The following is a 13,637-nucleotide window of genomic DNA, read 5'->3' as shown; positions in this document are numbered from 1 at the left end:
CGCGCTCAAAACACAACGCTCACGACGGAGCGGGACCTGCTCCTGAAGAAAAGGCGTCCGAGGTCCGGCCGTGCCGCGCTCCGAAGCAAGTGTCCCCGCTCCGACACAGCCGCTGTTCTCCCCCCCTTCCCCGCTGCAACCTGCGGGGCTCTCCTGTAGTTTTGGCCGTACCTTGCTCGCTGAAGGCGGGGAGGGCGCAGCTGTTCCGCCGCCGGCGAGTTGCCTCACATCTGGATGCCGCCACCGACGGTCCCACCGAGCGCACCAGGAGCCGCCCCGCCAAGCGTCCCTTTTCCTTTCTCTTCCCTGAGCCACCTGGAGGGAAATGAGAGGGCGGCGACGCCGCCGGCGCTGCCTCAAAGTCAACCTCTGGCGCTCGCCGACGGGGCTCGCCCGAGCCTCCCTCTCTCTCTCTCTCTCGCTCTGGTGGCGGCTCCCAGCGGCAAATCCGCGCCGCCACTGCCGCTCGCGCCCCTCCCTTCCCGCGCGATACTCCTGACCTGCCGCTGACTCACCAGTGGAGCCGGAGCGGGGCGGGCGCTCGCCGCCACAGAAAGGCAAAGCGCGCCTCGCTGGCTCAGTAGCGACGACGCTACAGCGTGGGGCGAGTTCTTTCTCTTGGCGCGCCGAGAGGCAGAGCAGCTCGACGCGCCTCAGGGCCCGTTCCCGCCAATTCCGCCCCGCTCCTTCACCTCAGCCCCCCCCCCCAAGCACACCAGCCAGGCCTCAGGTGGTTTCCTCCCCGAGCCTTTCCTTCTCAAGCCAGGAGAGGAAGGAGGGCTTCGGGAGGAAACGCGGGGCTTCCAGGGCCCGCCGAGGGGAAGGACGAAAGCAGTTTCCCAGGAGCTCCCGTCAGCGCGCGGAGAAGCGCTTCAATTGTTAACAAGCCTTTCATTGTCTGGGGCGGGGAGGGGGGGCTCGCTGTGTGCATTTCACGTATTAAAGCAGTAAGTGACAAAACCCTCGCTGCTGAACAGGGGTGCCAACCTGAATAACATAGTGGGGAGGGCAAGCAAGCCCCACCCTGCATAACTGATCACATGACAGGGAGCACCCGCACCATATGAGGGGCAATGCCATTAACTTTGGGGGCTGCCCCCTCAAATGTTTAATGGGGGAGGAACCACGGCCCCTCAGAGTTGGCTCCTATGCTCAGTTCAGAATGGCATGTGGCCTTGGGGTTTAGAGTAGCCACATGAAAGGAAGAAGTCAGAGTTCCTTCTCTTGGAATAGTTGTGGGGAAGGCAAACTGCATCTACTGAAACACTCTTTTCTACTCCAAGTGAAGGGGCCTTGTTTTTTTTCTTTTCAGTGGGGCACACAACTTTGGCTGCATCTGGAGAAACGGTGGCTACCTGGAGATCACTGGTTGCCATTAGTTCCTATGACTTAAAAATGCTACAGGGAGCCATGGATGGAGTGTGGAAGGACATGTGGACCCAGAATTGGCTTCCACAGTCACTTACAGACTCACTGTTAAAACTGTGTTTATGGAAGGCAATCTTACTCAGCTACAAGTGATCACCAAAGAAGAAGGTGGGGGAAGTTGCACAGCACCAAAGCCAATCTCCTTCCTGTTAAGTTGTGGGTGAACATATCAGACAACACAGCGATTCTTCAAACAGCTCTTGTGTATTCACAGGCCAGAACTGAACTGAACTGAAGGGTTCAGCCAGCCTTCTTATATAGAGCTCCACTACAACGCAACAGTAACCACTTTCTGTAACTATCCAATCACTGAACGTCACTTTCAATCCCTTATTTGCATATGTGGACCTGAGTGAAAACTATCTACAGTATCCCCCTGCTGGCCCAGGGTGAGAACTTCAGTACATAACACTTCCCTCTACTCTTTTTGCATGTAAAACTCCGGCTCCTCCCTTCTCCACCCAGTGGCAGACTTTGGGCTTTAAAATTTCAGTGGTGCTCTGTGCAATGGCAATTTCTGGCACCCCCAAGCCTCTCACCCTCCATTGTTCATCATTGTTGCAGTGCCCGCTGAAGCACCCTTGTGGCTTGGCGCCCAGGCCAGGCCGCCCTCTCCTAAATCTACCTCTGCTCCACCTGGTCTAATCTCCCCACCAGAAACAGAACCATTGTCACAGCTACTTTTCTTCCAATATTTATTGAGCTCAAGAGCAACAGGTTGGGAAGCAGCCAGTTAAGGAACAATGTGTACCTTGGTAGCACAGTGTGTATATACCAATAATTTCTGAGGTTGACTCTTCCACTTTAGAACTGCTTGCCCCTTGGGATGTCCTGATGCATTAAACTATTTTCTGTCATGGATTCACTGCCTGTCCCTGCTAAAGTTCTATTCTGTCGTCACAAATTCCCTATCTGTAAATGGAATTAACAGCACACAGTACTGCAGATTCATGAAGGGTCTTGTGCCATAGACTCATAGTCCCAACTTTAAGCAACTTCCATTCTTTCAGCCTCAGTTCTCAGGAGGGGAACAGTAGAGTGAATAACTACACTGGCGGAAAATTGTGAAGAAAACCATGCAATAGCTCAGTGGGTAGAGCATGAGACTTTTAATCTCAGGGCTGTGTGTTTGAGCCCCACATTGGGCAAAAAGATTATTGCCTTGTGGGGGGTTGGACTAGATGACTCAATTCTATGATTCTATGGTCTAGGCTAGAATGAGGGCGTGCTATTTTCCTCTTCTGGTGAGAGATGAGAAACCGGGGAATAAGGTTGGAATAATAGGACTACCACGTGCAGCTAGTCTTGCATTACCAGTTGTGTGTGAATTTGCAGATACCACATTGAGCACTTCTGAAGAAATGTGCAGAGGATTGTAATGTCATACTCAGCCCCAAAGCCCCATAAAATATTTTCCCTGCAAAAGAAAAAAAATGATATGATCTCAAAAGTTATTAATGTTCTAGATTAATTTTTCATATAGACCCACTGCTTCTGAACACATTGCCCCTGAAATCCACATTCCACACATCACATAAAACCTGTTCAAGCAAGCACTGGCAGCTGTACTGCGAACAAGGAAGTCCCACTGATTTTCAGTTACCACATTGTAATCATCACAGGTCTTTATATTGACATTAATAGGTTTATATTAATTTGGTATGCTTTACTGTTTCCAAAAGTAAACTGCCTGGCTCAAGGTCTTGTGTGGACAGGGGACCCCCTCCCCTGTACTTTCTTCCTTCCCAAATACATTTGATCCCCAAATGCAGTTGTTAATAAATAGCCTGGGAACTAGCTTTCGTACATAAAATTTAACCCCCAAATGTGACAATCAGGGAATCCTCTTGGCAGCTTTCATAGCCGTTTACTAGTGTCTTTAATACAGTGCTCGTGACATGGCAGCCAATATACAGGATTGCACAGAAAAACACACACAGAAACACACACACACACACAGAGCTATGACCAAAAGTGATCTAAAGACTGCAAACACATTTGCATGCAGTGCCAGTGTAGGATCTGTTGTGAAACAGTGGATTTGCTGCCTAGTAGGTGTTGCACATTGCTTTCCTCCAGCTCTGCCTATGCTGTTCTTTGCATAATATTTGTTTGAAAATATTGCAAAATGTTATCCCCAAACAAGCCAAACCCAAGCAGTGCTGTTCTTGAAACTTCTCACCACTCAGGGAAAAGGGGAAGCAAGACAGTAGATAAGGTTAATCTTTTCTGCTATAGAGGTATTTAATATGAGGCAAGCTGCTGTTACTCATTCTTACACTGACACATAATGCGGTTAGTCATTTGCTATTCCTACAGATTTCTATGGATAAGGATGGTGGGGGATCTGGGGGGGGGGCAGGACAGGTTAGAATAGGTGTGGATGGGTGAGGGGAACTTCTGCTGGATTGATATCAGCACCGCTTGAGAAGCGATGCTGCCATCCCTTCATTCTGGCCATCTTCACATTTCTCTCTGTGGAAGTGAAGCCTTCCATATCAGCTTAAATTTAAAAGCCATCCCATGCAATATTGTACCAACCCCTCTCATTTCTTGGCAAGGATGCAATTATCAAATGGCTGTCATTGCGAATCTCAAGGGTTTCAGGTTTTTTTACCACTGGTGCACTTGAGCCAGTATCCCGAGACGAAACGTAGCTCAACAGAGTGTCGCAAGCAGAGCAGCCCACGTGTTTTAATATCTAAGTACTCCGTTTCTCTTGGGAGCCGTATACCCACAAATAGATGGCTATTTGATGATGTTTATGAGGTGATTTAAGTCTGGGTCTCTTGGGAGAGATGTTCACCTTTGACAGTCTCGGCAGAAAGTACACAGATTGAATTTTCTCAGATATCTATTGTATTATCTCAGTAGGATGGTATGGAGGAGGAAGCCAGAGGTTACCCATGCATGTTTAAGTGAAGGATTAGGGCTTTATGTTGTATGAGATCTTTTATCTTGAGCACTGTGATTTTTAGTAACAATGTTCTCTGTGTCTATTTTAAAAACTGCCCTGGGGTCTTCTGGCAAAGTACAGGTGAAATAGGAAGCTGCAGCAGCAAAGAAGCAGAAGGACATTGGCAACAAAGAAACCTCCAAGGTCTCATTAATGCTACAATTCCCCCTTTTTTTTTTTTGCAACAAAGGATTATTCTTATTTTATATGGCTGCAAGGGGCAGAGTCCAGGTAACCTGCACAGTGTTTATTAGGAACATTGGATACAAATATTACCATAACATGTTTTTTCCTCCTATGTTTGTTTTGTGTATTAACAACAGCAGGAGCCATCTAAGGAAAATGTGATTATGGCAAACATTTCCCTCTCTGAAGACAGAAGAACTACTCTTAATTAAGCAATTAAAGGTCAACAGTGGAAAAAGTGTAATTGAGCTTCTTGGATTTAAATTACTCCCACAATCAACTAATCTACATGATCCTGCTTTCAGCTAGGAATTGGTCTGAAAAAATGGTTTGTGTTAATTGTCACTCCAGGAAAGAAGCATCAACACACATACATAAACTATGTTTATTATGAACTAGTAATCCCACTTGTTCTTTTTCCTATTGCCTCTGCTTACTGAGGCAGCCTTGGGCTTCTTCCAACCTAAAAGGTTGGGTGTGCCTTTAAAGGGGCAGACATTCAGCTAAGCTCTATTATCCAGATGCCAACTTTGCTGCCACATACACCCGGACAACACCATTACTGGCCCCAACAACATCACACATACCATCTCGGGACTATTTAATTGCTCATCGTCTAACATTGTGTATGCCATCAAATGCCAACAGTGTCCTTCAGCTCTCTATATTGGACAAACAGGCCAAACCTTACGCCAAAGAATAAACGGACATAAATCTGACATCAAGAATCACAAAACAGAGAAACCAGTAGGAGAACACTTCAATCTCCCAGGACATTCTATACAAGATCTCAAAGTAGCTGTTTTACTACAAAGGAATTTCAGAAATAGACTGGAAAGAGAAGCTGCTGAATTACAACTCATTACCAAACTTAAAACAATGGAGAAACCTGGTCTGAACAGAGACATCGGATTCTTATCTCATTATACATGACTAAGCCATTTCTCACCTTCTCACCCCTTGCCTTTTCCTGTAAGACCTATTACAGTCGTTAAGAGTCGTCAGCAGGCTCATCTCAGCTATCTGCCAATCTCCGATTCCCACCACCCTTCTAAGTAATACCCCTCCCCACCTTCTCAATATATAGAAGGATCTGGTAACTTCTGTTTCAGTGTATCTGAAGAAGTGTGCATGCACACGAAAGCTTATACCAAGAACTAACTTAGTTGGTCTTTAAGGTGCTACAGGAAGGAATTTTTTTACTTCGACTATGGCAGACCAACACGGCTACCCATCTGTAACTCTATTATCCAGACATACAGTACTGGGTTTACAATACAGTGCTACCTCAGGTTAAGAACTTAATTTGTTCCGGAGGTCTGTTCTTAACCTGAAACTGTTCTTAACCTGAAGCACCACTTTAGCTAATGGGGCCTCCTGCTGCCGCTGCACCGCCGCTGCACGATTTCTGTTCTCATCCTGAAGCAAAGTTCTTAACCCGAGGTAATATTTCTGGGTTAGCGGAGTCTGTAACCTGAAGCGTATGTAACCTGAAGTGTATGTAACCCAAGATACCACTGTAATGGTGGAAAAATAAGACTTCATGGTGTCAGTGCATGTCTTAGCCTCAAGAAAATTCCCCGTATGGGCTTCTCTGATTGGTAGCACCAGGCAAGGTTCAGATTTCCTCCAGATAATTGTTTTTTAAAAACTACCTGAAATTATTGTACAGCCCCCCAAGTAAACTAAAATTTATGTGATATCTCAAATTAACTCTCCCTTTGGTCTGAAAACACCCCAACAGATTTATTGTGATGCAGGGCTTTCTTTTCAGCTGGAATTCACCAAAACTCTGTTTTGGCAGCTCTAAGGTGAGCACCATTTCCATTATAAGAGAACAAGGGAGGCGTTCGTGGTGAGTTCTGGCACCTCTTTTTCTTTCTTTTTTTTTTTAATAAATATTTTATTAAGGATTTTCTTGTTTTACAGAAGTGTAGTGCCTCGTATTTTTTTTTTCATGTAACATTTTTACAAATCCGTTTCATTTGTTGAGGCATTAGGGGGAGAAGAAAAAGAAAAAAAGAAAAAAGAAAGGGGGGGTGGAGAGAGGGAAGATGGATGGGGGTGGGGTCGGGTGGCGGTGTTTCTATTATGTTTAATGTATGTAGAGTTTTTCGAGAAAAATAGCACTGAGTGAAAAACTGTGTGGCACAGACACTCCTTTTATGGGTGTACCACACGTGAGAAAACACTCATCCCACAGTGTAAACCTCAAATCCACCTGTTTCCACTTCCCAGCATTCCAAGCCAACACAACTTTGTTACTTAATTCTATGGAATCCCTGGGTTGCACAATAACCTTTGAAAGTACCTGCATTGGGGTTTATTATAAGTAAGGGAGAAGTGGAAGGGCTTGTGCAGGCAGGCACAGAACAGATATTCCATGCCATTTGTGGATCAGTGAATGAATGTTATTGAAGTGTTTATGAGTGTAGCTGTAGCACTTCAGATTTTATTAAGACCCCAGCCCCTCCCCACCAAAACCATCTCAAATTTCTAGTTCTAGGAAGAAAATGTCAACATATATGGGAACTATGCAAGGATTAGTACCAGGAAAGTGAGAGATAAAATTGCAATTAAATGTGACAAAAGTGTTGGCATAGGAGCATTATTAATGTCGCCAACTCCTGCCCAAGGAGTATTTGTACACAACTCTAGATGGAAATGAAATGACAGAGTGAAGTAAACATACTTTGGTTTGTTGGTCATCAGGGTTTGTTGGTCAGGTTTTATTCTGTTTTATTTTTGATCATGTACCTTGCAAGGATTAGTTAATGATTTAAGAAAGGGGATGGTTGATGCTATTTGTCTGCATTGATGACATTGCAATTTTCAGCTCCTCTTTCAAATTCTCAGCTCCTCCTGCAATTATGACATTGCAGCTTTCAGCTGCTCCTTGGAAATCCCATCTCAAGCTATATTCCAACAAATCCTGAAAGCCAGGCTAACAAACAAAATACAAACAGTGCAAAATTGGCATATGAAATATTGTTTATCTGGACCACAGAATGAGGCAAGTGAAATTAAGCTAGAAAAAAATCATAGATGGATTTGACTGTAAATTGGTTGATGTCCAAAACAAACAAACAAACAAACAAACAAACAAACAAACACAAGCTTTTAAGGGTTGTGGTAGCTATAACATCTATTTTGTAAAAAAACAAACAAAAAACAAAATACCACTCATTGCTATAACAGCTTCACTCGCTGACTGACGTATGTCAAAAGGCATCTGACAGTCTCAAATGGGTTTCCAGTTCTTAGTCCATCTAACTTAAATACGCTTCTGTTCTGACCGTCATTGCAAGATTGGGTTGACGATGTCTTCAGTGCAAGTCTGGGTGGGAAGGAAACAGATGGAGAAGATGCATCCTATTATGTTCCTTAATAATAATAAAAAAGTATTATTTGAGAAAAGAAAAATCCTCAGCAACAGTATGTGAGAGTGTTTGCTTCCCTTCCAAATATTTTTATTGAAAGTTTTCAACATAAGATACAATAAAAACCAATCTAATCTAAAAAAGAAAGAGATAAAGAGGAGCGAAAGTAAGAGAGAATAAAAAGCAAAAAATAAAAAGGCGAGTGAGAGAAAAAGAAATAGAAAAATAGATATTAAAACTCACTATCAGTGTTGTATCATGTCCTTTATCCATATACATAAAAGTAGACCTTTCCAGCTCTCACCTGGGACCTTCTGTTTCTTCCCCCAGCCTCCTACCTTGAGAGATCCTTTCTACCCTGTCTCTGCACAGAGCCCTTCATCACCCTCCTGTCACCTTTCTGTGTATGTCCCCATCAATCCAGAGTGTTTGCTTAGGTTCTTGCCATAATGGAACAAGCAAGAAAATTTGGCCTTACACCCTTTATATAGCAGGAGGAGCATTCAAATATGTGACCCTCACCACCTGCAGTCTGAAATGGCGCAGTCCAGCACCTGTTGCGTCATGAGTCATTGCGGTTCCTATAGGCGACAATCCAATACACATTTGCTAGAGAGTAAGTCTTACTGAACTCAACAGGACTTGCTTCTCAAAAACGATTTGTAGGATTGCAGTGCACACAAGTAAGAGGATATCGTTGCACACCAGCACAATCTCCAAAAATGGTGCAGGATTCTGGGGTTCAGCCACTTTGCCCAGGATTTGTGTTTCCTTTGGAATGAGGTGCAGCCGAGACTGTGGTGTCTCTATGATATATGGTTTATTTACGTATACGCAACCTGAGCCTATGGTGGAGAGGTTCACAACATTAACACCCCCTTTGCTTCCCCCTTAGCTGCAGCCTTGGATTCACACAGAAATCTGTATCACTCTGTATCTCTCGGGCTTCCCAGTCTGCAGTTTTTGTTCTAGCTTCTAGCACACATCACTCAACTTTCAACCCTGTTCTTTTGCCTTTCTAACCACCAGCCAGTTGAAGGAAGGGGTTCCACCCGTTTGCTGTCTCACACTGATCCACTTCCTTTGTTCCCATAGTGGTCCATTACCTAGGCTAGCACCTCACCAGGAAACTAGCCAGGCTTATATTGTAACATATGCTGGATCCAGGGGTTAGATGGGTTTCGGCAAACTGCCTACTGCCCGCTCCCCAGTTCATAACAATACAGTATATATCATTGCATGCATGCCAGGCTCTGAGTAGCAAAAGACTCCAGGGGTACCAGCACTTACTTAGGGTTCTGTTTCCTTAGAATGAAGGTCACTGGAGACTGTGGTGTTCTTAGGATGTTTTTATTTACTCATGCATACAACCTGAGTACAGTGGTACCTCTAGTTGCGGACTTAATCCGTTTCAGGGTGCTGTTTGCACCCCGAAAAGTCCGCAACTAGAGTGCCTCTTCTGCGCATGTGCAGGGCGCGATTGAAAACTTCTGCGCATGCACAAAGCATGCAGATTTCTTCTGCGCATGCGTAAAATGCGCAGATCGCTTCTGCGCATGCGCAAAACATGCAAATCACTTCTGCGCATGTGCAGGCGGTGAACCCAGAAGTAAACACTTCCAGGTTTGCTGCGTTCATAAGCTGAATGTCTGTAACAAGAGCGGAACGCAACATGATGTACGACTGTATAAGATGGAATGATTCACAGCATTAACACTTCAGCAGATGTTGCATCCCCATTAGGTCTCTACGGGAGGCTGCTCAAGGTCATAGCTTTGGATTCAGCATGGAGCAAGACAAGCCTCTGTGACTTTTTTCCAGCTCCCAGCTTCAGCCCAGACTAAAATAAAAGCTAGCTCCCTGGCATATTGACCCCTAGGATGACATACCATCCAGCCAAGTGGCTTACCCCTTCCAATCAGGTGTCTCTACTGACAACACACATGCTTTTACCAGCTCTTTAGACATATAAATAGGGTGCTTACAGGCCATTAACAACAAAGAAACTAGTCTCATCTCTTCAACAGTCTCTTCTACTACCAACTACAATCTTACAGATATAAAATAACAGGTTTGGTTGGGACCCACGATCCAACTCAACCACTAATCCTGTAACAGAATTATTGGAATGATTTGTGTGGGTAAAGGGGAAGTGAGGTTACAAGTTACCTCAGATTCTTCAAATTCCATATTGCTATGGAAAATGACATTTATTCTGATCTTGTTAGGTTTTAACTAAAAACTTTACACATGCAGATATTTGAACTAGGAGGCTTTTAAAAAGGGAATATAAAGCAAAACCAACTCTGCTGGATATCATTAGTGCTTTTGCAATATGTTTATCTTTTTGAGTTTCCTACCATCCCAGAGACATCTAACCTACTTGGAAGATAAGTAACTAATATGATCATATGAATCACTTAGGTCAGCATTTATATTCTGCATATTTGCTTAGTTTGGAATGTCTGTTAATAAATATTCACATTCTGTTAGTGCTTCCAAGAAGAAGCACTATTTAGGAGAGTTGTTTTTTTAAGGATAAATACAAATGAGACAGTGTTAAAGCAAATTGCAGTCTCTTTAACTGTACTTGTCCTGATATACTTGGATTTGCAATATTAAAAGTCTGTCCTCACCAGCTTGTAGTTAATTAATTATCTTTTAATTTGCTCTATTTTAAAAGCATAAATACTTTACCGTCATTTCTGAATGTACAGGACAGAAGTACATATATCAACCATTAACAATTGTGACCTGCATTTTTCATTTATACATTCAAGTAAATTTAGGCTGCTTTTCAAACATAGCCAATATTTCAAGGAAGTAGGAAAAAAACATTTAAAACCAATGGGTAAACAAAACCTGACAACAGTGAGATGCAGTTCTATCACCACAAAAATAGACATAAAATGCTGCTTCTATAGGGGCCTATGTATTTTAATTCATTTCTAAGTTTGTCTAATAATCTGCTCACCCTCTCCATTAAACTGAATGGGGAAGTGAAAACAGAGATGGAGAGGGGATTTTTTTTTTTGTACAGCACTGTGCTGCTATATAAATATTTTAAAAGTCCATAATAAAATTCCATGTGCACACTGAAGCCCCAAGAAGGAATCTGTAGCTAAGGGCAACTAGCCGTAAGGAATGCCTACGGCCAGATGAATCTGACCACTTTCTGCCAGTGGTTACAAACACCCACATCCCAATCTAGTAACAGACTATCAGAAACTTCTCTGGGTGTATCCTTAGCTGGTGGAAACGGTACATTTTTCCTCTTGACTCAGTAGCTGAGGCTGGACATAAATTGCTCTTTTAAAACTCCCCACTTATCATCCGTTTGGGAGGAGACAGCAGCACTGGATTCCTTCCCTGCTCCTGCTTACCTTTTCTCTGCCAAACAGTCAATCAGCAGGATTTGGGCTTTTTAAAAGCCCTAGGAGGGAGCAGCCCCAGTTACTCTGTGCAGAGTGCTCTGGGCGGGAGCTACGGAGATCTGCAATGTTTTATAATTTAGAGGGGAGAAACATACATCACTTCCAAGTATTGTGTAGTAAACAAAATCTGCCCTTATTCCCTTATGGGGGGGACAGAAGAGCCCTTATAGAGTCCTTTGTAGGTTATCCATCAGTAGAAGAAAATAACAGAGCTCAACCAGAGAATATTGAGAAGCAAAGCAGCTAGTAAGCCTGATCTTATTGAACTGTTGCAACAGGGTACTCCCCTCACATGCAGGAGAAAGGAGGAGGACACAGAACAAAGGTGTGCCTGCCTTTATATAGACATTTTTAATTGCCTTCCCTGGAGCTCAAGACCACCCCTCCATACATCACAGAAAGGATGTAACCCAAGACCACCCCCCACAAACATCATACCTACATCACAGAAAAGGCGGTCTACAACAGAGATTTGGATGTTGTTGTTTTTCCTGTCTGCCAGGTTATCTGATAATGCCTTATCTGATTGCCTTTCCTGGTAGTTTGGCCATTCCTTTGAGATGGTGATTACCCAATTCGAGACAATGGGAAGGTTCCCTCACCCCCTCCCTTCTTGCAGAGAAAACATTTGGTCAGTTTCAGGACGGTCTTCCTGTGCTGTTCCAGACATGTGGTCTGCATATCTATGTACGCGCTTGGTTGGTACATTTATGAACATAAGACCTTAAATTTTTTATTTCAATTGGAATGTGACATTAGTGGTTCAGAGGGGAGTAAGGATAGGCTGTGCAGCTTAACTCAGTCCATTTAAGTCTCACTGGTATAGAATCCAGGGCTGGCCCAACCATGAGGCAAGGTCAGGTGACCTCCTCAGGCAGCAGGATTCATAGGGGCAGCAGGTTCAGCCTCCAAGGAATGCAATGCCAATTGTCACCACAAGCTCCTTAGAGGCTGGATCTGCTACCTCCTCAGCAGCCGCCCACAATGCCACCTCTGTAGCAGCCTCTCAGCGAATAGGTCTCCTCTCACCTCTAGGAAGGAAACAGTGGGGTCTGTCTTGTGGGGTCTTCTGGGCACGGTTCAGCATAGGCCCCTTTCCTCTGTGATGCCTTTGATTCCCAATTCAGCCATTGGGTAAAGTTGATTTGATTTCACTTACCTAGTTCCTGATGTAGATATTCTCTCCCCTTTCTGACCCAGTCGTCGTGGGGACACTATTTTGTGGCTCGCCTCGGTTGCCAAAATGTCTTGGGTGGCCCTGACTGAAACATAGGCCTGAGCCATTCTGTTTCGTGCAAAGTTCTTGAAAGCGTGTGCACAAATTTTGGCGCCAAATTTTATTATGAAAGATGCGCTTCTTAAATGTCACATGGCGCATTTCAATGATTTTCAATGCAGCCATGTTTAAAGTAAGCATTTTGTATATGTATTTATATGTAAAAAATACGTATTTTTGTGTGTACTTCTTGCAAAATTTGGAAAAAATCTTCAAGGAAGTTTGGCAGCATCCGATCAGGTCAGTCCACTGTGAAATGCAGGCTGAATAAATTCACCTAGAAAGAGGCAATTCTTTGCCTTGAAAGCAGCAAGCCTTTGTGGTTCCCCAAGGCAGATTTTTTTGCTTATCAGAAATGCACATTTATTTTTCTTGGTTCACAGGTTGCTGCTTTATTTGCAGTTTTGCCACCCCAGGAGAAGAAGAGGGGATGTGCCTCAGAGACAGCACGGTTGATTATGTATGTGCCTTTCTCCAGTTCCATTTCGCATTATAGGCCTAGTCCCTCAAGTTTTTCTCACTTCTGTGGCTGCTGTGGAGACCAGGAACAGGATTTATTTGATTTGAGCTTCAGGCACCATGGAAAGCACACCTGTGACTGCCACTCTGTTTGCTCTTCCTGAGTTAAAAAAAAGGGGGGGGGAGAACATAAGGTTATCTAATCAGACCTTTAGACTTCCCAAATTCCACAAGTTTTTGTTTTGTTTTAATCATTGCCCTGAGGGGCATGTGCTAGCTAAGTCCTATAAAAACCATCAAAGGCCAAATTCCTAAGCCTATCTACTCAGCGATCAATTTCATGTTAATAGTAGGGCTTTCCATTATTTTCTTGAGGACTGGATGTGTGAAAGGCATCAAAATTATTTTGAGATGAGAGTTAAGGTAAACCAACGAACATGAGAGAAGAGACCAATTTTATGCAACAAAACTTTAGGACCCAGCCATTGAAGGAGAAGAAAGGAGATTCCAACGAAACA

General features: G+C 43.9%; 1 protein-coding gene and 1 long non-coding RNA gene across 2 annotated transcripts in view; both read right to left on the bottom strand.

The window, feature by feature from the left end:
• MET (MET proto-oncogene, receptor tyrosine kinase) overlaps nucleotides 1–438 on the bottom strand; it is a 96,586-nt gene extending 96,148 nt beyond the window's left edge. The window contains exon 1 of the mRNA XM_081023458.1: nucleotides 172–438. The gene's annotated coding sequence lies outside the window, so the exon portion shown is untranslated. The remainder of the gene's footprint in view (nucleotides 1–171) is intronic.
• A 7,105-nt stretch (nucleotides 439–7,543) lies between these two features.
• On the bottom strand, nucleotides 7,544–12,670 carry LOC308486754. Its single transcript, XR_013991271.1, has 2 exons — nucleotides 12,544–12,670; nucleotides 7,544–7,907 (listed from the first exon to the last, which is right to left on the bottom strand). It is a non-coding gene; the product is annotated as an uncharacterized lncRNA (long non-coding RNA).
• Between the last annotated feature and the right edge of the window lie 967 nt (nucleotides 12,671–13,637).

Source organism: Podarcis pityusensis (genome assembly GCF_964106645.2).
Source record: "Podarcis pityusensis genome assembly, chromosome: 10".
NCBI lineage: Eukaryota > Metazoa > Chordata > Lepidosauria > Squamata > Lacertidae > Podarcis > Podarcis pityusensis.
The sequence above is the reverse complement of the archived record's forward strand: the minus strand, read 5'-3'. Positions and strand labels throughout refer to the sequence as shown.